The sequence below is a fragment of the Ranitomeya imitator genome, chromosome 6, assembly GCF_032444005.1.
Source record: "Ranitomeya imitator isolate aRanImi1 chromosome 6, aRanImi1.pri, whole genome shotgun sequence".
In the NCBI taxonomy this organism is placed as follows: Eukaryota; Metazoa; Chordata; class Amphibia; order Anura; family Dendrobatidae; genus Ranitomeya; species Ranitomeya imitator.
The window spans coordinates 4899091-4924414 of NC_091287.1; the positions used below are offsets into that span (position 1 = coordinate 4899091).

At 59.5% G+C, this 25324-nt stretch overlaps 1 protein-coding gene across 1 annotated transcript in view; it reads left to right on the forward strand.

Annotated features, from left to right (window-relative positions):
• Positions 1-4264: 4264 nt before the first annotated feature.
• The window catches only part of GJC2 (gap junction protein gamma 2), a 139817-nt gene continuing 118757 nt past the window's right edge, over positions 4265-25324 (forward strand). The window contains exon 1 of the mRNA XM_069729091.1: positions 4265-4283. The gene's annotated coding sequence lies outside the window, so the exon portion shown is untranslated. The remainder of the gene's footprint in view (positions 4284-25324) is intronic.

The following is a 25324-nucleotide window of genomic DNA, read 5'->3' on the forward strand; positions in this document are numbered from 1 at the left end:
CTCTCGTCCTCCTCCATCATGCCCCAGGATGCTCCCCTCTCATCCTGCCCCTGGACGCTCCCCTCTCGTTCTGCCCCTGGACGCTCCCCTCTCGTCCTCCTCCATCCTGCCCCTGGACGCTCCCCTCTCTTCCTGCCCCTGGACGCTCCCCTCTCGTCCTGCCCCTGGACGCTCCCCTCTCGTCCTCCTCCATCCTGCCCCAGGATGCTCCCCTCTCGTCCTCCTCCATCCTGCCCCAGGATGCTCCCCTCTCGTCCTCCTCCATCCTGCCCCTGGACGCTCCCCTCTCGTCCTCCTCCATCCTGCCCCTGGACGCTCCCCTCTCGTCCTCCTCCATCCTGCCCCTGGACGCTCCCCTCTCGTCCTCCTCCATCCTGCCCCAGGACGCTCCCCTCTCGTCCTCCTCCATCCTGCCCCAGGACGCACCCCTCTCGTCCTCCTCCATCCTGCCCCAGGATGCTCCCCTCTCGTCCTCCTCCATCCTGCCCCAGGATGTTCCCCTCTCGTCCTGCCCCAGGATGCTCCCCTCTCGTCCTCCTCCATCCTGCCCCAGGATGCTCCCCTCTCGTCCTCCTCCATCCTGCCCCAGGACGCTCCCCTCTCGTCCTCCTCCATCCTGCCCCTGGACGCTCCCCTCTCGTCCTCCTCCATCCTGCCCCTGGACGCTCCCCTCTCGTCCTCCTCCATCCTGCCCCTGGACGCTCCCCTCTCATCCTGCCCCAGGACGCTCCCCTCTCGTCCTCCTCCATCCTGCCCCAGGATGCTCCCCTCTCGTCCTGCCCCAGGATGCTCCCCTCTATCCTGCCCCAGGACGCTCCCCTCTCGTCCTCCTCCATCCTGCCCCAGGATGCTCCCCTCTCGTCCTGCCCCAGGATGCTCCCCTCTCGTCCTCCTCCATCCTGCCCCAGGATGCTCCCCTCTCGTCCTCCTCCATCCTGCCCCAGGATGCTCCCCTCTCGTCCTGCCCCAGGATGCTCCCCTCTCGTCCTCCTCCATCCTGCCCCAGGATGCTCCCCTCTCGTCCTCCTCCATCCTGCCCCTGGACGCTCCCCTCTCATCCTGCCCCAGGACGCTCCCCTCTCGTCCTCCTCCATCCTGCCCCAGGATGCTCCCCTCTCGTCCTGCCCCAGGATGCTCCCCTCTATCCTGCCCCAGGACGCTCCCCTCTCGTCCTCCTCCATCCTGCCCCAGGATGCTCCCCTCTCGTCCTGCCCCAGGATGCTCCCCTCTCGTCCTCCTCCATCCTGCCCCAGGATGCTCCCCTCTCGTCCTCCTCCATCCTGCCCCAGGATGCTCCCCTCTCGTCCTCCTCCATCCTGCCCCAGGATGCTCCCCTCTCGTCCTCCTCCATCCTGCCCCAGGATGCTCCCCTCTCGTCCTCCTCCATCCTGCCCCTGGACGCTCCCCTCTCGTCCTCCTCCATCCTGCCCCTGGACGCTCCCCTCTCGTCCTCCTCCATCCTGCCCCTGGACGCTCCCCTCTCATCCTGCCCCAGGACGCTCCCCTCTCGTCCTCCTCCATCCTGCCCCAGGATGCTCCCCTCTCGTCCTGCCCCAGGATGCTCCCCTCTATCCTGCCCCAGGACGCTCCCCTCTCGTCCTCCTCCATCCTGCCCCAGGATGCTCCCCTCTCGTCCTGCCCCAGGATGCTCCCCTCTCGTCCTCCTCCATCCTGCCCCAGGATGCTCCCCTCTCGTCCTCCTCCATCCTGCCCCAGGATGCTCCCCTCTCGTCCTCCTCCATCCTGCCCCAGGATGCTCCCCTCTCGTCCTCCTCCATCCTGCCCCAGGATGCTCCCCTCTCGTCCTCCTCCATCCTGCCCCAGGACGCTCCCCTCTCGTCCTCCTCCATCCTGCCCCAGGATGCTCCCCTCTCGTCCTGCCCCAGGATGCTCCCCTCTATCCTGCCCCAGGACACTCCCCTCTCGTCCTCCTCCATCCTGCCCCAGGATGCTCCCCTCTCGTCCTGCCCCAGGATGCTCCCCTCTCGTCCTCCTCCATCCTGCCCCAGGATGCTCCCCTCTCGTCCTCCTCCATCCTGCCCCAGGATGCTCCCCTCTCGTCCTCCTCCATCCTGCCCCAGGATGCTCCCCTCTATCCTGCCCCAGGACGCTCCCCTCTCGTCCTCCTCCATCCTGCCCCAGGATGCTCCCCTCTCGTCCTGCCCCAGGATGCTCCCCTCTCGTCCTCCTCCATCCTGCCCCAGGATGCTCCCCTCTCGTCCTGCCCCAGGATGCTCCCCTCTATCCTGCCCCAGGACGCTCCCCTCTCGTCCTCCTCCATCCTGCCCCAGGATGCTCCCCTCTCGTCCTGCCCCAGGATGCTCCCCTCTCGTCCTCCTCCATCCTGCCCCAGGATGCTCCCCTCTCGTCCTCCTCCATCCTGCCCCAGGATGCTCCCCTCTCGTCCTGCCCCAGGATGCTCCCCTCTCGTCCTCCTCCATCCTGCCCCAGGATGCTCCCCTCTCGTCCTCCTCCATCCTGCCCCTGGACGCTCCCCTCTCATCCTGCCCCAGGACGCTCCCCTCTCGTCCTCCTCCATCCTGCCCCAGGATGCTCCCCTCTCGTCCTGCCCCAGGATGCTCCCCTCTATCCTGCCCCAGGACGCTCCCCTCTCGTCCTCCTCCATCCTGCCCCAGGATGCTCCCCTCTCGTCCTGCCCCAGGATGCTCCCCTCTCGTCCTCCTCCATCCTGCCCCAGGATGCTCCCCTCTCGTCCTCCTCCATCCTGCCCCAGGATGCTCCCCTCTCGTCCTCCTCCATCCTGCCCCTGGACGCTCCCCTCTCGTCCTACCCCTGGACGCTCCCCTCTCGTCCTCCTCCATCCTGCCCCAGGATGCTCCCCTCTCATCCTGCCCCAGGATGCTCCCCTCTCGTCCTCCTCCATCCTGCCCCAGGATGCTCCCCTCTCGTCCTCCTCCATCCTGCCCCTGGACGCTCCCCTCTCATCCTGCCCCAGGATGCTCCCCTCTCGTCCTCCTCCATCCTGCCCCAGGATGCTCCCCTCTCGTCCTCCTCCATCCTGCCCCTGGACGCTCCCCTCTCATCCTGCCCCTGGACGCTCCCCTCTCGTCCTACCCCTGGACGCTCCCCTCTCGTCCTCCTCCATCCTGCCCCAGGATGCTCCCCTCTATCCTGCCCCAGGACACTCCCCTCTTGTCCTCCTCCATCCTGCCCCAGGATGCTCCCCTCTCGTCCTGCCCCAGGATGCTCCCCTCTCGTCCTCCTCCATCCTGCCCCAGGATGCTCCCCTCTCGTCCTCCTCCATCCTGCCCCAGGATGCTCCCCTCTCGTCCTCCTCCATCCTGCCCCAGGACGCTCCCCTCTCGTCCTCCTCCATCCTGCCCCTGGACGCTCCCCTCTCGTCCTACCCCTGGACGCTCCCCTCTCGTCCTCCTCCATCCTGCCCCAGGATGCTCCCCTCTCGTCCTCCTCCATCCTGCCCCAGGATGCTCCCCTCTCGTCCTCCTCCATCCTGCCCCAGGACGCTCCCCTCTCGTCCTCCTCCATCCTGCCCCTGGACGCTCCCCTCTCGTCCTACCCCTGGACGCTCCCCTCTCGTCCTCCTCCATCCTGCCCCAGGATGCTCCCCTCTCATCCTGCCCCAGGACGCTCCCCTCTCGTCCTACCCCTGGACGCTCCCCTCTCGTCCTCCTCCATCCTGCCCCTGGACGCTCCCCTCTCGTCCTACCCCTGGACGCTCCCCTCTCGTCCTCCTCCATCCTGCCCCAGGATGCTCCCCTCTCATCCTGCCCCAGGACGCTTCCCTCTCGTCCTCCTCCATCCTGCCCCTCTCGTCCTCCTCCATCCTGCCCCTCTCGTCCTCCTCCATCCTGCCCCTCTCGTCCTCCTCCATCCTGCCCCTCTCGTCCTCCTCCATCCTGCCCCTCTCGTCCTCCTCCATCCTGCCCCTCTCGTCCTCCTCCATCCTGCCCCTCTCGTCCTCCTCCATCCTGCCCCAGGACGCTCCCCTCTCGTCCTCCTCCATCCTGCCCCTGGACGCTCCCCTCTCGTCCTCCTCCATCCTGCCCCTCTCGTCCTCCTCCATCCTGCCCCTCTCGTCCTCCTCCATCCTGCCCCTCTCGTCCTCCTCCATCCTGCCCCTCTCGTCCTCCTCCATCCTGCCCCTCTCGTCCTCCTCCATCCTGCCCCTCTCGTCCTCCTCCATCCTGCCCCTCTCGTCCTCCTCCATCCTGCCCCTCTCGTCCTCCTCTCCGGCCAGCTCCACTTCCATCCTGTCCGCCTCACACACCAGTCCAGCAGCTCACGGCCGGGAGCCCAGCGCGGTGCGTACCCTCTGCCCACTTCTGGGTCATTGATACCGTGGGGGGCACCAGTAACTTCCCGATTTTTGGGTGTATGATGTCATTTTATAGGTTTACTGCTCCCCCTGATTGTAAGAAGTTGCAGATTTGGAGGATGATGGGGTGATTATTGCCAGTGTGCTCTGTCCTGTAGAGTGTGAGCTCTTGGGTTAGGATCATTTCTTTTTCTCTCTCGATATCCCTGCTGTCAGTATTTGGGGGTGTACCGAGACCCTCATGGATGCAGAAATATCGTCTCTCTGATTTAACCCCTTCATACCAGATTGATTCTTGTTTTGATCCAGGATTTTCCGCTCCTTCTCGTGTCATCCCCTAGGGTCAAGATGGAGAGGGGCATTTATTTTGCCACTTTCTCTGGGGGGTTATACTCTCTATGCCCTCTCCTCTGTAGCAGGAGGCCAGCCTCATGTCCTCTGTGTATCCTCCCCATGTCCCCGACGTTTATATGGAAGTCCCTAAAGTTTACCACATGAGGGGTCGTGGATGGGGGCAGGTACCGTCAGATGCAGCGACTCTTTGATTTTGGCTTTTGGTCTTTTCTGATTAGGGTGGAAGATGCCGGTGACAGGAGGTGACAGGAAAGGGCTGTGTGGATATAATCATATGTCCCGGGAGAATTCCTAAATGACCAGACGGGTGGCCTGGAATCCTGTGACTGTGGCTCTTGCTCCTGGCCGCAGCCTGCTGATTGTGCCCAGGACTCCTGTCCATGGCTGTGTCCTGTGTGCATGCAGCTCCTTCTTCCTGAGGACACTCTGCCTGACCTGGGGGCCCTGGTCTGCCTGTTCCTCACCCTGTGACCACAAGTCTCTGGTGACTCGCGGACTCCAGCTCGGTCAGACGCCTTTAGATGCTGTTGTTTCTATTGAACGCTGGAATGATGCGGTGTCAGTGCTGATGTGTCCGTCCCATTATGGGGTGTTCGGCTCTGATCTGTCGTGCACCCCTGCTCTAATAATATAATAATAATAATTTTATTTATATAGCGCCAACATATTCCGCAGCGCTTTACAAATTATAGAGGGGACTTGTACAGACAATAGACATTACAGCGTAACAATAAACACAGTTCAAAACCGATACCAGGAGGAATGAGGGCCCCGATCACCAGATACAGGAGGAATGAGGGCCCCGATCACCAGATACAGGAGGAGTGAGGGCCCCGATCACCAGATACAAGAGGAGTGAGGGCCCCGATCACCAGATACAAGAGGAGTGAGGACCCCGATCACCAGATACAGGAGGAGTGAGGGCCCCGATCACCAGATACAGGAGGAGTGAGGGCCCCGATCACCAGATACAGGAGGAGTGAGGGCCCCGATCACCAGATACAGGAGGAGTGAGGGCCCCGATCACCAGATACAGGAGGAGTGAGGACCCCGATCACCAGATACAGGAGGAGTGAGGGCCCCGATCACCAGATACAGGAGGAATGAGGGCCCCGATCACCAGATACAGGAAGACTGAGGGCCCCGATCACCAGATACAGGAAGAGTGAGGGCCCCGATCACCAGATACAGGAAGAGTGAGGGCCCCGATCACCAGATACAGGAGGAGCGAGGGCCCCGATCACCAGATACAGGAGGACTGAGGACCCCGATCACCAGATACAGGAGGAGTGAGGGCCCCGATCACCAGATACAGGAGGAGCGAGGGCCCCGATCACCAGATACAGGAGGAGTGAGGGCCCCGATCACCACATACAGGAGGAGTGAGGGCCCCGATCACCAGATACAGGAGGAGTGAGGACCCCGATCACCAGATACAGGAGGAGCGAGGGCCCCGATCACCAGATACAGGAGGAGCGAGGGCCCCGATCACCAGATACAGGAGGAGTGAGGGCCCCGATCACCACATACAGGAGGAGTGAGGGCCCCGATCACCAGATACAAGAGGAGTGAGGGCCCCGATCACCAGATACAGGAAGAGTGAGGGCCCCGATCACCAGATACAGGAGGAGTGAGGACCCCGATCACCAGATACAGGAGGAGTGAGGACCCCGATCACCAGATACAGGAAGAGTGAGGGCCCCGATCACCAGATACAGGAGGAGTGAGGGCCCCGATCACCAGATACAGGAGGAGCGAGGGCCCCGATCACCAGATACAGGAGGAGTGAGGGCCCCGATCACCAGATACAGGAGGAGCGAGGGCCCCGATCACCAGATACAGATGGAATGAGGGTCCCGATCATCAGATACAGGAGGAGTGAGGGCCCCGATCACCAGATACAGGAGGAATGAGGACCCCGATCACCAGATACAGGAGGAGTGAGGGCCCCGATCACCAGATACAGGAGGAGTGAGGGCCCCGATCACCAGATACAGGAGGAATGAGGGCCCCGATCACCAGATACAGGAGGAGTGAGGACCCCGATCACCAGATACAGGAGGAATGAGGGCCCCGATCACCAGATACAGGAGGAGTGAGGACCCCGATCACCAGATACAGGAGGAGCGAGGACCCCGATCACCAGATACAGGAGCAGTGAGGGCCCCAATCACCAGATACAGGAGGAGTGAGGGCCCCGATCACCAGATACAGGAGGAGCGAGGGCCCCGATCACCAGATACAGGAGGAGTGAGGGCCCCGATCACCAGATACAGGAGGAGTGAGGGCCCCGATCACCAGATACAGGAGGAGTGAGGGCCCCGATCACCAGATACAAGAGGAGTGAGGGCCCCGATCACCAGATACAGGAGGAGTGAGGGCCCCGATCACCAGATACAGGAGGAGTGAGGGCCCCGATCACCAGATACAGGAGTGAGGGCCCCGATCACCAGATACAAGAGGAGTGAGGGCCCCGATCACCAGATACAGGAGGAGTGAGGACCCCGATCACCAGATACAGGAGGAGTGAGGGCCCCGATCACCAGATACAGGAGGAATGAGGGCCCCGATCACCAGATACAGGAGGAGTGAGAGCCCCGATCACCAGATACAGGAGGAGCGAGGGCCCCGATCACCAGATACAGGAGGAGTGAGGGCCCCGATCACCAGATACAGGAGGAGTGAGGGCCCCGATCACCAGATACAAGAGGAGTGAGGGCCCCGATCACCAGATACAGGAGGAGTGAGGACCCCGATCACCAGATACAGGAGGAGTGAGGGCCCCGATCACCAGATACAGGAGGAATGAGGGCCCCGATCACCAGATACAGGAGGAGTGAGAGCCCCGATCACCAGATACAGGAGGAGCGAGGGCCCCGATCACCAGATACAGGAGGAGTGAGGGCCCCGATCACCAGATACAGGAGGAATGAGGGCCCCGATCACCAGATACAGGAGGAGTGAGGGCCCCGATCACCAGATACAGGAGGAGTGAGGGCCCCGATCACCAGATACAGGAGGAGCGAGGGCCCCGATCACCAGATACAAGAGGAGTGAGGGCCCCGATCACCAGATACAGGAGGAATGAGGGCCCCGATCACCAGATACAGGAGGAGTGAGGGCCCCGATCACCAGATACAGGAGGAATGAGGGCCCCGATCACCAGATACAGGAGGAGTGAGGACCCCGATCACCAGATACAGGAGGAGCGAGGACCCCGATCACCAGATACAGGAGCAGTGAGGGCCCCAATCACCAGATACAGGAGGAGTGAGGGCCCCAATCACCAGATACAGGAGGAGCGAGGGCCCCGATCACCAGATACAGGAGGAGTGAGGGCCCCGATCACCAGATACAGGAGGAGTGATGGCCCCGATCACCAGATACAGGAGGAATGAGGGCCCCGATCACCAGATACAGGAGGAGTGAGGGCCCCGATCACCAGATACAGGAGGAGTGAGGGCCCCGATCACCAGATACAGGAGGAGCGAGGGCCCCGATCACCAGATACAAGAGGAGTGAGGGCCCCGATCACCAGATACAGGAGGAATGAGGGCCCCGATCACCAGATACAGGAGGAGTGAGGGCCCCGATCACCAGATACAGGAGGAGTGAGGGCCCCGTTCACCAGATACAGGAGGAATGATGGCCCCGATCACCAGATACAGGAGGAGTGAGGGCCCCGATCACCAGATACAGGAGGAGCGAGGGCCCCGATCACCAGATACAAGAGGAGTGAGGGCCCCGATCACCAGATACAGGAGGAGTGATGGCCCCGATCACCAGATACAGGAGGAATGAGGGCCCCGATCACCAGATACAGGAGGAGTGAGGGCCCCGATCACCAGATACAGGAGGAGCGAGGGCCCCGATCACCAGATACAGGAGGAGCGAGGGCCCCGATCACCAGATACAGGAGGAATGAGGGCCCCGATCACCAGATACAGGAGGAATGAGGGCCCCGCTTACCAGATACAGGAGGAGTGAGGGCCCCGATCACCAGATACAGGAGGAATGAGGGCCCCGATCACCAGATACAGGAGGAGTGAGGGCCCCGATCACCAGATACAGGAGGAATGAGGGCCCCGATCACCAGATACAGGAGGAGTGAGAGCCCCGATCACCAGATACAGGAAGAGTGAGGGCCCCGATCACCAGATACAAGAGGAGTGAGGGCCCCGATCACCAGATACAAGAGGAGTGAGGGCCCCGATCACCAGATACAGGAGGAATGAGGGCCCCGATCACCAGATACAGGAAGAGTGAGGGCCCCGATCACCAGATACAAGAGGAGTGAGGGCCCCGATCACCAGATACAGGAGGAGTGATGGCCCCGATCACCAGATACAGGAGGAGTGATGGCCCCGATCACCAGATACAGGAGGAGTGAGGGCCCCGATCACCAGATACAGGAGGAGCGAGGGCCCCGATCACCAGATACAGGAGGAGCGAGGGCCCCGATCACCAGATACAGGAGGAATGAGGGCCCCGATCACCAGATACAAGAGGAGTGAGGGCCCCGATCACCAGATACAGGAAGAGTGAGGGCCCCGATCACCAGATACAAGAGGAGTGAGGGCCCCGATCACCAGATACAGGAGGAGTGATGGCCCCGATCACCAGATACAGGAGGAATGAGGGCCCCGATCACCAGATACAGGAGGAGTGAAGGCCCCGATCACCAGATACAGGAGGAGTGAGGGCCCCGATCACCAGATACAGGAGGAGTGAGGGCCCCGATCACCAGATACAGGAGGAGCGAGGGCCCCGATCACCAGATACAGGAGGAATGAGGGCCCCGATCACCAGATACAGGAGGAATGAGGGCCCCGCTCACCAGATACAGGAGCAGTGAGGGCCCCGATCACCAGATACAGGAGGAATGAGGGCCCTGCTCACCAGATACAAGAGGAGTGAGGGCCCCGATCACCAGATACAGGAGGAATGAGGGCCCCGATCACCAGATACAGGAGGAGTGAGGGCCCCGATCACCAGATACAGGAGGAATGAGGGCCCCGATCACCAGATACAGGAGGAGTGATGGCCCCGATCACCAGATACAGGAGGAATGAGGGCCCCGATCACCAGATACAGGAGGAGTGAGGGCCCCGATCACCAGATACAGGAGGAGCGAGGGCCCCGATCACCAGATACAGGAGGAGCGAGGGCCCCGATCACCAGATACAGGAGGAATGAGGGCCCCGATCACCAGATACAGGAGGAATGAGGGCCCCGCTCACCAGATACAGGAGGAGTGAGGGCCCCGATCACCAGATACAGGAGGAATGAGGGCCCCGATCACCAGATACAGGAGGAGTGAGGGCCCCGATCACCAGATACAGGAGGAATGAGGGCCCCGATCACCAGATACAGGAGGAGTGAGAGCCCCGATCACCAGATACAGGAAGAGTGAGGGCCCCGATCACCAGATACAAGAGGAGTGAGGGCCCCGATCACCAGATACAAGAGGAGTGAGGGCCCCGATCACCAGATACAGGAGGAATGAGGACCCCGATCACCAGATACAGGAAGAGTGAGGGCCCCGATCACCAGATACAAGAGGAGTGAGGGCCCCGATCACCAGATACAAGAGGAGTGAGGGCCCCGATCACCAGATACAGGAGGAATGAGGGCCCCGATCACCAGATACAGGAGGAGTGAGGGCCCCGATCACCAGATACAGGAGGAATGAGGGCCCCGATCACCAGATACAGGAGGAGTGATGGCCCCGATCACCAGATACAGGAGGAATGAGGGCCCCGATCACCAGATACAGGAGGAGGGAGGGCCCCGATCACCAGATACAGGAGGAGCGAGGGCCCCGATCACCAGATACAGGAGGAGCGAGGGCCCCGATCACCAGATACAGGAGGAATGAGGGCCCCGATCACCAGATACAGGAGGAGTGAGGGCCCCGATCACCAGATACAGGAGGAGTGAGGGCCCCGATCACCAGATACAGGAGGAATGAGGGCCCCGATCACCAGATACAGGAGGAATGAGGGCCCCGCTCACCAGATACAGGAGGAGTGAGGGCCCCGATCACCAGATACAGGAGGAGTGAGGGCCCCGATCACCAGATACAGGAGGAGTGAGGGCCCCGATCACCAGATACAGGAGGAATGAGGGCCCCGATCACCAGATACAGGAGGAGTGAGAGCCCCGATCACCAGATACAGGAGGAATGAGGGCCCCGATCACCAGATACAGGAGGAGTGAGGGCCCCGATCACCAGATACAGGAGGAGTGAGGGCCCCGATCACCAGATACAGGAGGAATGAAGGCCCCGATCACCAGATACAGGAGGAGCGAGGACCCCGATCACCAGATACAGGAGGAATGAGGGCCCCGATCACCAGATACAGGAGGAGCGAGGGCCCCGATCACCAGATACAGGAGGAGTGAGGGCCCCGATCACCAGATACAGGAGGAATGAGGGTCCCGATCACCAGATACAGGAGGAATGAGGGCCCCGATCACCAGATACAGGAGGAGTGAGGGCCCCGATCACCAGATACAGGAGGAGTGAGGGCCCCGATCACCAGATACAGGAGGAGTGAGGGCCCCGATCACCAGATACAGGAGGAGTGAGAGCCCCGATCACCAGATACAGGAGGAGCGAGGGCCCCGATCACCAGATACAGGAGGAGCGAGGGCCCCGATCACCAGATACAGGAGGAGCGAGGGCCCCGATCACCAGATACAGGAGGAGTGAGGGCCCCGATCACCAGATACAGGAGGAGTGAGGGCCCCGATCACCAGATACAGGAGGAGTGAGGGCCCCGATCACCAGATACAGGAGGAGTGAGGGCCCCGATCACTAGATACAAGAGGAATGAGGGCCCCGATCACCAGATACAGGAGGAGTGAGGGCCCCGATCACCAGATACAGGAGGAGTGAGGGCCCCGATCACCAGATAAAGGAGGAGTGAGGGCCCCGATCACCAGATACAGGAGGAGTGAGGGCCCCGATCACCAGATACAGGAGGAGTGAGGGCCCCGATCACCAGATACAGGAGGAGTGAGGGCCCCGATCACCAGATACAGGAGGAGTGAGGGCCCCGATCACTAGATACAAGAGGAATGAGGGCCCCGATCACCAGATACAGGAGGAGTGAGGGCCCCGATCACCAGATACAGGAGGAGTGAGGGCCCCGATCACCAGATACAGGAGGAGTGAGGGCCCCGATCACTAGATACAAGAGGAATGAGGGCCCCGATCACCAGATACAGGAGGAGTGAGGGCCCCGATCACCAGATACAGGAGGAGTGAGGGCCCCGATCACCAGATAAAGGAGGAGTGAGGGCCCCGATCACCAGATACAGGAGGAGTGAGGGCCCCGATCACCAGATACAAGAGGAATGAGGGCCCCGATCACCAGATACAGGAGCAGTGAGGGCCCCGTTCACCAGATACAGGAGGAGTGAGGGCCCCGATCACCAGATACAGGAGGAGTGAGGGCCCCGATCACCAGATACAGGAGGAATGATGGCCCCGATCACCAGATACAGGAGGAGTGAGGACCCCGATCACCAGATACAGGAGCAGTGAGGGCCCCGTTCACCAGATACAGGAGGAATGAGGGCCCCGATCACCAGATACAGGAGGAGTGAGGACCCCGATCACCAGATACAGGAGGAGCGAGGGCCCCGATCACCAGATACAGGAGGAGTGAGGGCCCCGATCACCAGATACAGGAGGAGCGAGGGCCCCGATCACCAGATACAGGAGGAGTGAGGGCCCCGATCACCAGATACAGGAGGAGTGAGGGCCCCGATCACCAGATACAGGAGGAGTGAGGGCCCCGATCACCAGATACAGGAGGAGTGAGGGCCCCGATCACCAGATACAGGAGGAGCGAGGGCCCCGATCACCAGATACAGGAGGAATGAGGGTCCCGATCACCAGATACAGGAGGAACGAGGGCCCCGATCACCAGATACAGGAGGAATGAGGGCCCCGATCACCAGATACAGGAGGAATGAGGGCCCCGATCACCAGATACAGGAGGAATGAGGGCCCCGATCACCAGATACAAGAGGAGTGAGGGCCCCGATCACCAGATACAGGAGGAGTGAGGGCCCCGATCACCAGATACAGGAGGAGTGAGGGCCCCGATCACCAGATACAGGAGGAGTGAGGACCCCGATCACCAGATACAGGAGGAGTGAGGGCCCCGATCACCAGATACAGGAGGAGCGAGGGCCCCGATCACCAGATACAAGAGGAGTGAGGGCCCCGATCACCAGATACAGGAGGAATGAGGGTCCCGATCACCAGATACAGGAGGAGTGAGGGCCCCGATCACCAGATACAGGAGGAGTGAGGGCCCCGATCACCAGATACAGGAGGAATGAGGGCCCCGATCACCAGATACAGGAGGAGCGAGGGCCCCGATCACCAGATACAGGAGGAGTGAGGGCCCCGATCACCAGATACAGGAGGAGTGAGGGCCCCGATCACCAGATACAGGAGGAATGAGGGTCCCGATCACCAGATACAGGAGGAATGAGGGCCCCGATCACCAGATACAGGAGGAATGAGGGCCCCGATCACCAGATACAAGAGGAGTGAGGGCCCCGATCACCAGATACAGGAGGAGTGAGGGCCCCGATCACCAGATACAGGAGGAGTGAGGGCCCCGATCACCAGATACAGGAGGAGTGAGGGCCCCGATCACCAGATACAGGAGGAGTGAGGACCCCGATCACCAGATACAGGAGGAATGAGGGTCCCGATCACCAGATACAGGAGGAGTGAGGGCCCCGATCACCAGATACAGGAGGAGCGAGGGCCCCGATCACCAGATACAAGAGGAGTGAGGGCCCCGATCACCAGATACAGGAGGAGTGAGGGCCCCGATCACCAGATACAGGAGGAGTGAGGGCCCCGATCACCAGATACAGGAGGAATGAGGGCCCCGATCACCAGATACAGGAGGAGTGAGGGCCCCGATCACCAGATACAGGAGGAGCGAGGGCCCCGATCACCAGATACAAGAGGAGTGAGGGCCCCGATCACCAGATACAGGAGGAATGAGGGTCCCGATCACCAGATACAGGAGGAATGAGGGCCCCGATCACCAGATACAGGAGGAGTGAGGGCCCCGATCACCAGATACAGGAGGAGTGAGGACCCCGATCACCAGATACAGGAGGAGTGAGGGCCCCGATCACCAGATACAGGAGGAGTGAGGGCCCCGATCACCAGATACAGGAGGAGTGAGGACCCCGAGCACCAGATACAGGAGGAATGAGGGCCCCGATCACCAGATACAGGAGGAGTGAGGGCCACGATCACCAGATACAGGAGGAATGAGGGCCCCGATCACCAGATACAAGAGGAGTGAGGGCCCCGATCACCAGATACAGGAGGAGCGAGGACCCCGAGCACCAGATACAGGAGGAATGAGGGCCCCGATCACCAGATACAGGAGGAATGAGGGCCCCGATCACCAGATACAGGAGGAGTGAGGGCCCCGATCACCAGATACAGGAGGAGTGAGGGCCCCGATCACCAGATACAGGAGGAGTGAGGACCCCGAGCACCAGATACAGGAGGAATGAGGGCCCCGATCACCAGATACAGGAGGAATGAGGGCCCCGATCACCAGATACAGGAGGAGTGAGGGCCCCGATCACCAGATACAGGAGGAGTGAGGACCCCGATCACCAGATACAGGAGGAGTGAGGGCCCCGATCACCAGATACAGGAGGAGTGAGGGCCCCGATCACCAGATACAGGAGGAGTGAGGGCCCCGATCACCAGATACAGGAGGAATGAGGGCCCCGATCACCAGATACAGGAGGAGGGAGGACCCCGATCACCAGATACAGGAGGAATGAGGGCCCCGATCACCAGATACAGGAGGAGGGAGGACCCCGATCACCAGATACAGGAGGAGTGAGGGCCCCGATCACCAGATACAGGAGGAATGAGGGCCCCGATCACCAGATACAGGAGGAGTGAGAGCCCCGATCACCAGATACAGGAGGAGTGAGGGCCCCGATCACCAGATACAGGAGGAGTGAGGACCCCGATCACCAGATACAGGAGGAATGAGGGCCCCGATCACCAGATACAGGAGGAATGAGGGCCCCGATCACCAGATACAAGAGGAGTGAGGGCCCCGATCACCAGATACAGGAGGAATGAGGGCCCCGATCACCAGATACAAGAGGAATGAGGGCCCCGATCACCAGATACAGGAGGAGTGAGGGCCCCGTTCACCAGATACAGGAGGAGTGAGGGCCCCGATCACCAGATACAGGAGGAGTGAGGGCCCCGATCACCAGATACAGGAGGAATGAGGGTCCCGATCACCAGATACAAGAGGAGTGAGAGCCCCGATCACCAGATACAGGAGGAGTGAGGGCCCCGATCACCAGATACAGGAGGAATGAGGGCCCCGATCACCAGATACAAGAGGAGTGAGGGCCCCGATCACCAGATACAGGAGGAGTGAGGGCCCCGATCACCAGATACAGGAGGAGCGAGGGCCCCGACCACCAGATACAGGAGGAGTGAGGGCCCCGATCACCAGATACAGGAGGAATGAGGGTCCCGATCACCAGATACAAGAGGAGTGAGAGCCCCGATCACCAGATACAGGAGGAGTGAGGGCCCCGATCACCAGATACAGGAGGAATGAGGGCCCCGATCACCAGATACAAGAGGAGTGAGGGCCCCGATCACCAGATACAGGAGGAGTGAGGGCCCCGATCACCAGATACAGGAGGAATGAGGGCCCCGATCACCAGATACAGGAGGAGTGAGGGCCCCGATCACCAGATACAGGAGGAATGAGGGCCCCGATCACCAGATACAGGAGGAGTGAGGGCCCCGATCACCAGATACAGGAGGAGCGAGGGCCCCGATCACCAGATACAGGAGGAGTGAGGGCCCCGATCACCAGATACAGGAGGAGTGAGGGCCCCGATCACCAGATACAGGAGGAGTGAGGGCCCCGATCACCAGATACAGGAGCAGTGAGGACCCCGATCACCAGATACAGGAGGAGTGAGGGCCCCGATCACCAGATACAGGAGGAGTGAGGACCCCGATCACCAGATACAGGAGCAGTGAGGGCCCCGATCACCAGATACAGGAGGAGTGAGGGCCCCGATCACCAGATACAGGAGGAGTGAGGGCCCCGATCACCAGATACAAGAGGAGTGAGGGCCCCGATCACCAGATACAGGAGGAGTGAGGGCCCCGATCACCAGATACAGGAGGAGTGAGGGCCCCGATCACCAGATACAGGAGGAATGAGGGCCCCGATCACCAGATACAGGAGGAGCGAGGGCCCCGATCACCAGATACAGGAGGAGCGAGGACCCCGATCACCAGATACAGGAGGAGTGAGGGCCCCGATCACCAGATACAAGAGGAATGAGGGTCCTGCTGCGCACAAGCTACAATCTATGAGGAAAAGGGGAGACACAAGAGGTGGATGGTAACAATTGCTTTAGTTATTCGGACCAGCCATAGTGTAAGGCTCGGGTGTTCATGTAAAGCTGCATGAACCAGTTATCAGAAGACACAAAAGAGAATAGTAAAACCAAAAACACTCAGTTTGAAAAAATGTTCCAGTAATCCGCAAGTGCTAGTAAAAGATGTAAAAAACAGGGTATTTGGTTGATACGTTTTTTGCAAAAAATGTATACTAAGCTGCTCTACCAATCTTCACGGTATACCCATATCAGAGCAGTCCTAACTAATGTATGCAATCCCTATCTGATGTATTTAAAAACCTGATCATCTGTATATAACCTGTGTGAACAGGGTTCAGAGAGGAAAAATCCTGTTCCTGTTTCCTGTTTCCATGAACCAGTTATCAGCCTAAGTATGTAGCAGTACAGACACAGAGGGCTATTAACTGCATGAAGTGTATGAGAACATGATACGAGGAACCTGTTTAGGTTTTTTTTATATAAATAGGCCACACAGGGATAGTTAGGTTAATGCGTTGAGGTCGTAGGCCAATCTGAACAGATGCATTTTTAGGGCACGCTTAAAACTGTGGGGATTGGGGATTAATCATATTAACCTAGGTAGTGCATTCCAAAGAATCGGCGCAGCACGTGTAAAGTCTTGGAGACAGGAGTGGGAGGTTCTGATTATTGAGGATGCTAACCTGAGGTCATCAGCGGAGCGGAGGGCACGGGTAGAGTGGTAGACTGATACCAGGGAGGAGATGTAGGGTGGTGCTGAGCCATGAAGTGCTTTGTGGATGAGGGTGGTAGTTTTGTACTGGATTCTGGAGTGGATGGGTAACCAGTGTAATGACTGGCACAAGGTAGAGGCATCCGTGTAACGGTTGGTGAGGAATATGATCCTGGCTGCAGCATTCAGGACAGATTGGAGCGGGGAGAGTTTGGTAAGAGGGAGGCCGATTAGTAGAGGCTTACAATAGTCCAGACGAGAATGAATAAGTGAAACAGTAAGAGTTATTGCAGAGTCGAAAGTAAGAAAAGGGCGAATTCTAGAAATGTTTTTGAGGTGCAGATAAGAAGAACGAGCCAGTGATTGGATGTGGGGGGTGAGAGGAAACACGAGGAGTTCAGTTTTTGACAGGTTCAGTTTCAGATAGAGGGAGGACATGATGTTAGAGACAGCGGTAAGGCAATTACTGGTGTTTTCTAAGAAGGTCGGCGTGATAACAGGAGAAGAAGTTTATAATTGGGTGTTGTCAGCATAGAGATGGTACTGGAAACCAAATCTACTGATTGTTTGTCCAATAGGGGCAGTATACAACGAGAAGAGTAGGGGGCCTAGGACTGATCCTTGAGGAACCTCAACAGTAAGAGGAAGGTGAGAGGAGGAGGAACCAGCAAAACATACAGTGAAGGATCGGTCAGAGAGATAGGAGGAGAACCAGGAGAGAACGGTGTCCTTGAGGCCGATGGAGCGGAGCATAGTGAGGAGGAGCTGATGATCCACAGTGTCGAATGCTGCAGAGAGATCCAAGAGAATTAGCATGGAGTAGTGACCATTAGATTTAGCTGTTAGTAGGTCACTAGAGACTTTAGTGAGGGCAGTTTCAGTAGAGTGTAAAGAGCGGAAGCCAGATTGAAGAGGGTTGAGGGTCCATTCTTCCTAGCAGCACCCTTTGTGGTGTAGGAGGCTTCTCTGAGGATAATGGCCCCAGGATGGATCACCTAGTTGTGTCCGGATCCGTGAGCCCCCCGCTCCTCCTTCCCTCCTTACATTTGTAAGCTCCAGAATGTAGCATTAAAAGGTCAATATTCAAACATGGTACATTCATAAAAAGTGTATAAGTAGGTGATGACTGCAAATGGTCAGAATATGGCACCACAACTACAGAAAGGCAAAGATCTGGACAAGCAGAATGGAATGATGCATGATAAATACCCAGGAGAGCAGACTGTGGCTGGTTGTCCCATATAAATAAACTAGTAAATGGTACTAAGTAGTCCAAGAGAGTACAACACCAACACCCCAATGTCCTGAGGTATGTCTGAAGACTATTGTAGGCAGTAGAGCGGTCCTCCACATAGCAGGATTTACCTGGGAGTTGTGGTGCCACCACCCCAGCGTGCGTTCAGCTGAAGTGCCTTCTTCTTTAATTGCCCTTACAGGATTTATTTCTAAGGCTACGTTCACATTAGCGTTTTGCGTGTTTGCGTCGGGCGACGCAGCGGCGACGCATGCGTCATGCGCCCCTATATTTAACATGGGGGACGCATGGACATGCGTTGTGCAACGCATGCGTTTTTTTTGCCGCAAGCGTCGGGCGCAGAAAACGCAACAAGTTGCATTTTTCTTGCGTCCAAATTTCGGCAAAAAAGGACGCATGCGTCGCAAAATGCTGCGTTTTTGCATGTGTTTTGGTGCATTTTTATTTGCGTTGTGCATTGCGTCGCCGACGCAGCGGCGCACAACGCAAATGTGAACGTAGCCTAAGCGCCTGTCTTCACTTTTGCATTGTCTAGTCTGGTTCATTGTCACTATTCTAGTTCATTGTGACAGTGGTACAGAATAGAAGAAAGATGGTGGTTGTCAATAGAAGGAGGGTTGTACTGAGAGAGGAGAGGGCCCTGCTCTCTACTGGGGGATTAGTCTATGCCTCGAAATGACCAAGACCAAGCCTCACAGACTCCTTCATAAGGACCATTACGTGGGGTCACTCTTCCTCCCATGGAGGTTCCAAAAAATGTGAATGTAAATTTGTAACTGTGAGAAATTCTAACACCTCAGATTCCAGAATGGCTTCAGTCTCCTACTTTTGTTCTGTGAATGGGGTCTCCCGGTATGTGGCCCCTGTGTGTCCCGTGTATGGGGTCTCCCGGTATGTGGCCCCTGTGTGTCCCGTGTATGGGGTCTCCCGGTATGTGGCCCCTGTGTGTCCTGTGTATGGGGTCTCCCGGTATGTGGCCCCTGTGTGTCCTGTGTATGGGGTCTCTCGGTATGTGGCCCCTGTGTATGGGGTCTCTCCCGGTATGTGGCCCCTGTGTGTCCCGTGTATGGGGTCTCCCGGTATGTGGCCCCTGTGTGTCCTGTGTATGGGGTCTCTCGGTATGTGGCCCCTGTGTATGGGGTCTCTCCCGGTATGTGGCCCCTGTGTGTCCCGTGTATGGGGTCTCCCGGTATGTGGCCCCTGTGTGTCCTGTGTATGGGGTCTCCCGGTATGTGGCCCCTGTGTGTCCTGTGTATGGGGTCTCTCGGTATGTGGCCCCTGTGTATGGGGTCTCTCCCGGTATGTGGCCCCTGTGTGTCCCGTGTATGGGGTCTCCCGGTATGTGGCCCCTGTGTGTCCCGTGTATGGGGTCTCCCGGTATGTGGCCCCTGTGTGTCCTGTGTATGGGGTCTCCCGGTATGTGGCCCCTGTGTGTCCTGTGTATGGGGTCTCCCGGTATGTGGCCCCTGTGTGTCCCGTGTATGGGGTCTCCCGGTATGTGGCCCCTGTGTGTCCTGTGTATGGGGTCTCCCGGTATTTGGCCCCTGTGTGTCCTGTGTATGGGGTCTCCCGGTATGTGGCCCCTGTGTGTCCTGTGTATGGGGTCTCCCGGTATTTGGCCCCTGTGTGTCCTGTGTATGGGGTCTCCCGGTATGTGGCCCCTGTGTGTCCCGTGTATGGGGTCTTCCGGTATGTGGCCCCTGTGTGTCCTGTGTATGGGGTCTCCCGGTATTTGGCCCCTGTGTGTCCTGTGTATGGAGTCTCCCGGTATGTGGCCCCTGTGTGTCCTGTGTATGGGGTCTCCCGGTATTTGGCCCCTGTGTGTCCTGTGTATGGGGTCTCCCGGTATGTGGCCCCTGTGTGTCCTGTGTATGGGGTCTCCCGGTATTTGGCCCCTGTGTGTCCTGTGTATGGGGTCTCCCGGTATGTGGCCCCTGTGTGTCCTGTGTATGGGGTCTCTCGGTATGTGGCCCCTGTGTATGGGGTCTCCCGGTATGTGGCCCCTGTGTGTCCCGTGTATGGAGTCTCCCAGTATGCGGCCCCTGTGTGTCCTGTGTATGGGGTCTCTCGGTATGTGGCCCCTGTGTGTCCCGTGTATGGGGTCTCTCGGTATGTGGCCCCTGTGTGTCCCGTGTATGGGGTCTCCCGGTATGTGGCCCCTGTATATGGGGTCTCCCGGTATGTGGCCCCTGTGTGTCCCGTGTATGGGGTCTCTCGGTATGTGGCCCCTGTGTGTCCCGTGTATGGGGTCTCCCGGTATGTGGCCCCTGTGTCCTGTGTATGGGGTCTCTCGGTATGTGGCCCCTGTGTGTCCTGTGTATGGGGTCTCTCGGTATGTGGCCCCTGTGTCCTGTGTATGGGGTCTCCCGGTATGTGGCCCCTGTGTGTCCTGTGTATGGGGTCTCCCGGTATGTGGCCCCTGTGTGTCCTGTGTATGGGGTCTCCCGGTATGTGGCCCCTGTGTGTCCTGTGTATGGGGTCTCCCGGTATGTGGCCCCTGTGTGTCCTGTGTATGGGGTCTCCCGGTATGTGGCCCTGTGTCCTGTGTATGGAGTCTCCCGGTATGTGGCCCCTGTGTCCTGTGTATGGGGTCTCCCGGTATGTGGCCCCTGTGTGTCCCCTGTATGGGGTCTCCCGGTATGTGGCCCCTGTGTGTCCTGTGTATGGGGTCTCCCGGTATGTGGCCCCTGTGTTCTGTGTATGGGGTCTCCCGGTATGTGGCCCCTGTGTGTCCTGTGTATGGGGTCTCCCGGTATGTGGCCCCTGTGTCTTGTGTATGGGGTCTCCCGGTATGTGGCCCCTGTGTCCTGTGTATGGGGTCTCCCGGTATGTGGCCCCTGTGTGTCCTGTGTATGGGGTCTCCCGGTATGTGGCCCCTGTGTGTCCTGTGTATGGGGTCTCCCGGTATGTGGCCCCTGTGTGTCCTGTGTATGCGGTCTCCCGGTATGTGGCCCCTGTGTGTCCTGTGTATGGGGTCTCCCGGTATGTGGCCCCTGTGTGTCCCGTGTATGTGGTCTCCCGGTATGTGGTCCCTGTGTGTCCCGTGTATGGGGTCTCTGGTATGTGGCCCCTGTGTCCCGTGTATGGAGTCTCCCGGTATGTGGCCCCTGTGTGTCCCGTGTATGTGGTGTCCCGGTATGTGGCCCCTGTGTGTCCTGTGTATGGGGTCTCCCGGTATGTGGCCCCTGTGTCCTGTGTATGGGGTCTCCCGGTATGTGGCCCCTGTGTGTCCCGTGTATGTGGTCTCCCGGTATGTGGCCCCTGTGTGTCCTGTGTATGGGGTCTCCCGGTATGTGGCCCCTGTGTGTCCCGTGTATGGGGTCTCCCGGTATGTGGCCCCTGTGTGTCCTGTGTATGGAGTCTCCCGGTATGTGGCCCCTGTGTGTCCTGTGTATGGGGTCTCCCAGTATGCGGCCCCTGTGTATGGGGTCTCCCGGTATGTGGCCCCTGTGTATGGGGTCTCCCGGTATGTGGCCCCTGTGTGTCCCGTGTATGGAGTCTCCCAGTATGCGGCCCCTGTGTGTCCTGTGTATGGGGTCTCCCGGTATGTGGCCCCTGTGTGTCCTGTGTATGGGGTCTCCCGGTATGTGGCCCCTGTGTGTCCCGTGTATGGGGTCTCCCGGTATGTGGCCCCTGTGTGTCCCGTGTATGGGGTCTCCGGTATGTGGCCCCTGTGTGTCCTGTGTATGGGGTCTCCCGGTATGTGGCCCCTGTGTGTCCTGTGTATGGGGTCTCCCGGTATGTGGCCATTGTGTGTCCCGTGTATGGGGTCTCCGGTATGTGGCCCCTGTGTGTCCTGTGTATGGGGTCTCCCGGTATGTGGCCCCTGTGTGTCCTGTGTATGGGGTCTCCCGGTATGTGGCCCCTGTGTGTCCTGTGTATGGGGTCTCCCGGTATGTGGCCCCTGTGTGTCCTGTGTATGGGGTCTCCCGGTATGTGGCCCCTGTGTGTCCTGTGTATGGGGTCTCCCGGTATGTGGCCCCTGTGTGTCCTGTGTATGGGGTCTCCCGGTATGTGGCCCCTGTGTCCTGTGTATGGGGTCTCCCGGTATGTGGCCCCTGTGTATGGGGTCTCCCGGTATGTGGCCCCTGTGTGTCCTGTGTATGGGGTCTCCCGGTATGTGGCCCCTGTGTGTCCTGTGTATGGAGTCTCCCGGTATGTGGCCCCTGTGTGTCCCGTGTATGGGGTCTCCCGGTATGTGGCCCCTGTGTGTCCTGTGTATGGGGTCTCCCAGTATGCGGCCCCTGTGTATGGGGTCTCCCGGTATGTGGCCCCTGTGTGTCCTGTGTATGGGGTCTCCCGGTATGTGGCCCCTGTGTGTCCCGTGTATGGAGTCTCCCAGTATGCGGCCCCTGTGTGTCCTGTGTATGGGGTCTCCCGGTATGTGGCCCCTGTGTGTCCCGTGTATGGGGTCTCCCGATATGTGGCCCTTGTGTGTCCCGTGTATGGGGTCTCCCAGTATGTGGCCCCTGTGTGTCCCGTGTATGGGGTCTCCCGGTATGTGGCCCCTGTGTGTCCCGTGTATGGGGTCTCCGGTATGTGGCCCCTGTGTGTCCCGTGTATGGGGTCTCCGGTATGTGGCCCCTGTGTGTCCTGTGTATGGGGTCTCCCGGTATGTGGCCCCTGTGTGTCCCGTGTATGTGGTCTCCCGGTATGTGGCCCCTGTGTGTCCCGTGTATGTGGTCTCCCGGTATGTGGCCCCTGTGTGTCCCGTGTATGTGGTCTCCCGGTATGTGGCCCCTGTGTGTCCCGTGTATGGGGTCTCCGGTATGTGGTCCCTGTGTGTCCCGTGTATGGGGTCTCCCAGTATGTGGCCCCTGTGTGTCCCGTGTATGGGGTCTCCGGTATGTGGCCCCTGTGTGTCCTGTGTATGGGGTCTCCCGGTATGTGGCCCCTGTGTGTCCCGTGTATGTGGTCTCCCGGTATGTGGCCCCTGTGTGTCCCGTGTATGGGGTCTCCCGGTATGTGGCCCCTGTGTGTCCCGTGTATGTGGTCTCCCGGTATGTGGCCCCTGTGTGTCCTGTGTATGGGGTCTCCCGGTATGTGGCCCCTGTGTGTCCTGTGTATGGGGTCTCCCGGTATGTGGCCCCTGTGTGTCCTGTGTATGGGGTCTCCGGTATGTGGTCCCTGTGTGTCCTGTGTATGGGGTCTCCCGGTATGTGGCCCCTGTGTGTCCTGTGTATGGAGTCTCCCGGTATGTGGCCCCTGTGTGTCCCGTGTATGGGGTCTCCGGTATGTGGCCCCTGTGTGTCCTGTGTATGGGGTCTCCCGGTATGTGGCCCCTGTGTGTCCCGTGTATGGGGTCTGCGGTATGTGGCCCCTGTGTGTCCTGTGTATGGGGTCTCCCGGTATGTGGCCCCTGTGTGTCCCGTGTATGGGGTCTCCCGGTATGTGGCCCCTGTGTGTCCTGTGTATGGGGTCTCCCGGTATGTGGCCCCTGTGTGTCCTGTGTATGGGGTCTCCCGGTATGTGGCCCCTGTGTATGGGGTCTCCCGGTATGTGGCCCCTGTGTGTCCCGTGTATGGGGTCTCCCGGTATGTGGCCCCTGTGTGTCCCGTGTATGGGGTATCCCGGTATGTGGCCCCTGTGTGTCCTGTGTATGGGGTCTCCCGGTATGTGGCCCCTGTGTGTCCCGTGTATGGGGTCTCCCGGTATGTGGCCCCTGTGTGTCCCGTGTATGGGGTCTCCGGTATGTGGCCCCTGTGTGTCCTGTGTATGGGGTCTCCCGGTATGTGGCCCCTGTGTGTCCTGTGTATGGGGTCTCCCGGTATGTGGCCCCTGTGTGTCCCGTGTATGGGGTCTCCCGGTATGTGGCCCCTGTGTGTCCCGTGTATGGGGTCTCCGGTATGTGGTCCCTGTGTGTCCTGTGTATGGAGTCTCCCAGTATGTGGCCCCTGTGTGTCCTGTGTATGGAGTCTCCCGGTATGTGGCCCCTGTGTGTCCTGTGTATGGAGTCTCTCGGTATGTGGCCCCTGTGTGTCCTGTGTATGGGGTCTCTCGGTATGTGGCCCCTGTGTGTCCCGTGTATGGGGTCTCCGGTATGTGGTCCCTGTGTGTCCTGTGTATGGAGTCTCCCAGTATGTGGTCCCTGTGTGTCCTGTGTATGGAGTCTCCCGGTATGTGGCCCCTGTGTGTCCTGTGTATGGAGTCTCTCGGTATGTGGCCCCTGTGTGTCCTGTGTATGGGGTCTCTCGGTATGTGGCCCCTGTGTGTCCTGTGTATGGGGTCTCCCGGTATGTGGCCCCTGTGTGTCCTGTGTATGGGGTCTCTCGGTATGTGGCCCCTGTGTGTCCTGTGTATGGAGTCTCCCAGTATGTGGCCCCTGTGTGTCCCGTGTATGGGGTCTCCCGGTATGTGGCCCCTGTGTGTCCTGTGTATGGGGTCTCCCAGTATGTGGCCCCTGTGTGTCCTGTGTATGGGGTCTCTCGGTATGTGGCCCCTGTGTGTCCTGTGTATGGGGTCTCCCGGTATGTGGCCCCTGTGTGTCCTGTGTATGGAGTCTCCCGGTATGTGGCCCCTGTGTGTCCTGTGTATGGGGTCTCCCAGTATGTGGCCCCTGTGTGTCCTGTGTATGGGGTCTCTCGGTATGTGGCCCCTGTGTGTCCTGTGTATGGGGTCTCCCGGTATGTGGCCCCTGTGTGTCCTGTGTATGGGGTCTCTCGGTATGTGGCCCCTGTGTGTCCTGTGTATGGGGTCTCTCGGTATGTGGCCCCTGTGTGTCCTGTGTATGGGGTCTCCCGGTTTGTGGCCCCTGTGTCCTGTGTATGGGGTCTCCCGGTTTGTGGCCCCTGTGTCCTGTGTATGGGGTCTCCCGGTATGTGGCCCCTGTGTATGGGGTCTCCCGGTATGTGGCCCCTGTGTGTCCCGTGTATGGGGTCTCCCGGTATGTGGCCCCTGTGTATGGGGTCTCCCGGTATGTGGCCCCTGTGTGTCCTGTGTATGGGGTCTCCCGGTATGTGGCCCCTGTGTGTCCTGTGTATGGGGTCTCCCGGTATGTGGCCCCTGTGTGTCCTGTGTATGGGGTCTCCCGGTATGTGGCCCCTGTGTGTCCTGTGTATGGAGTCTCCCGGTATGTGGCCCCTGTGTGTCCTGTGTATGGGGTCTCCCTGTATGTGGCCCCTGTGTGTCCTGTGTATGGGGTCTCCCGGTATGTGGCCCCTGTGTGTCCTGTGTATGGGGTCTCCCGGTATGTGGCCCCTGTGTGTCCCGTGTATGGGGTCTCCCCGTATGTGGCCCCTGTGTGTCCTGTGTA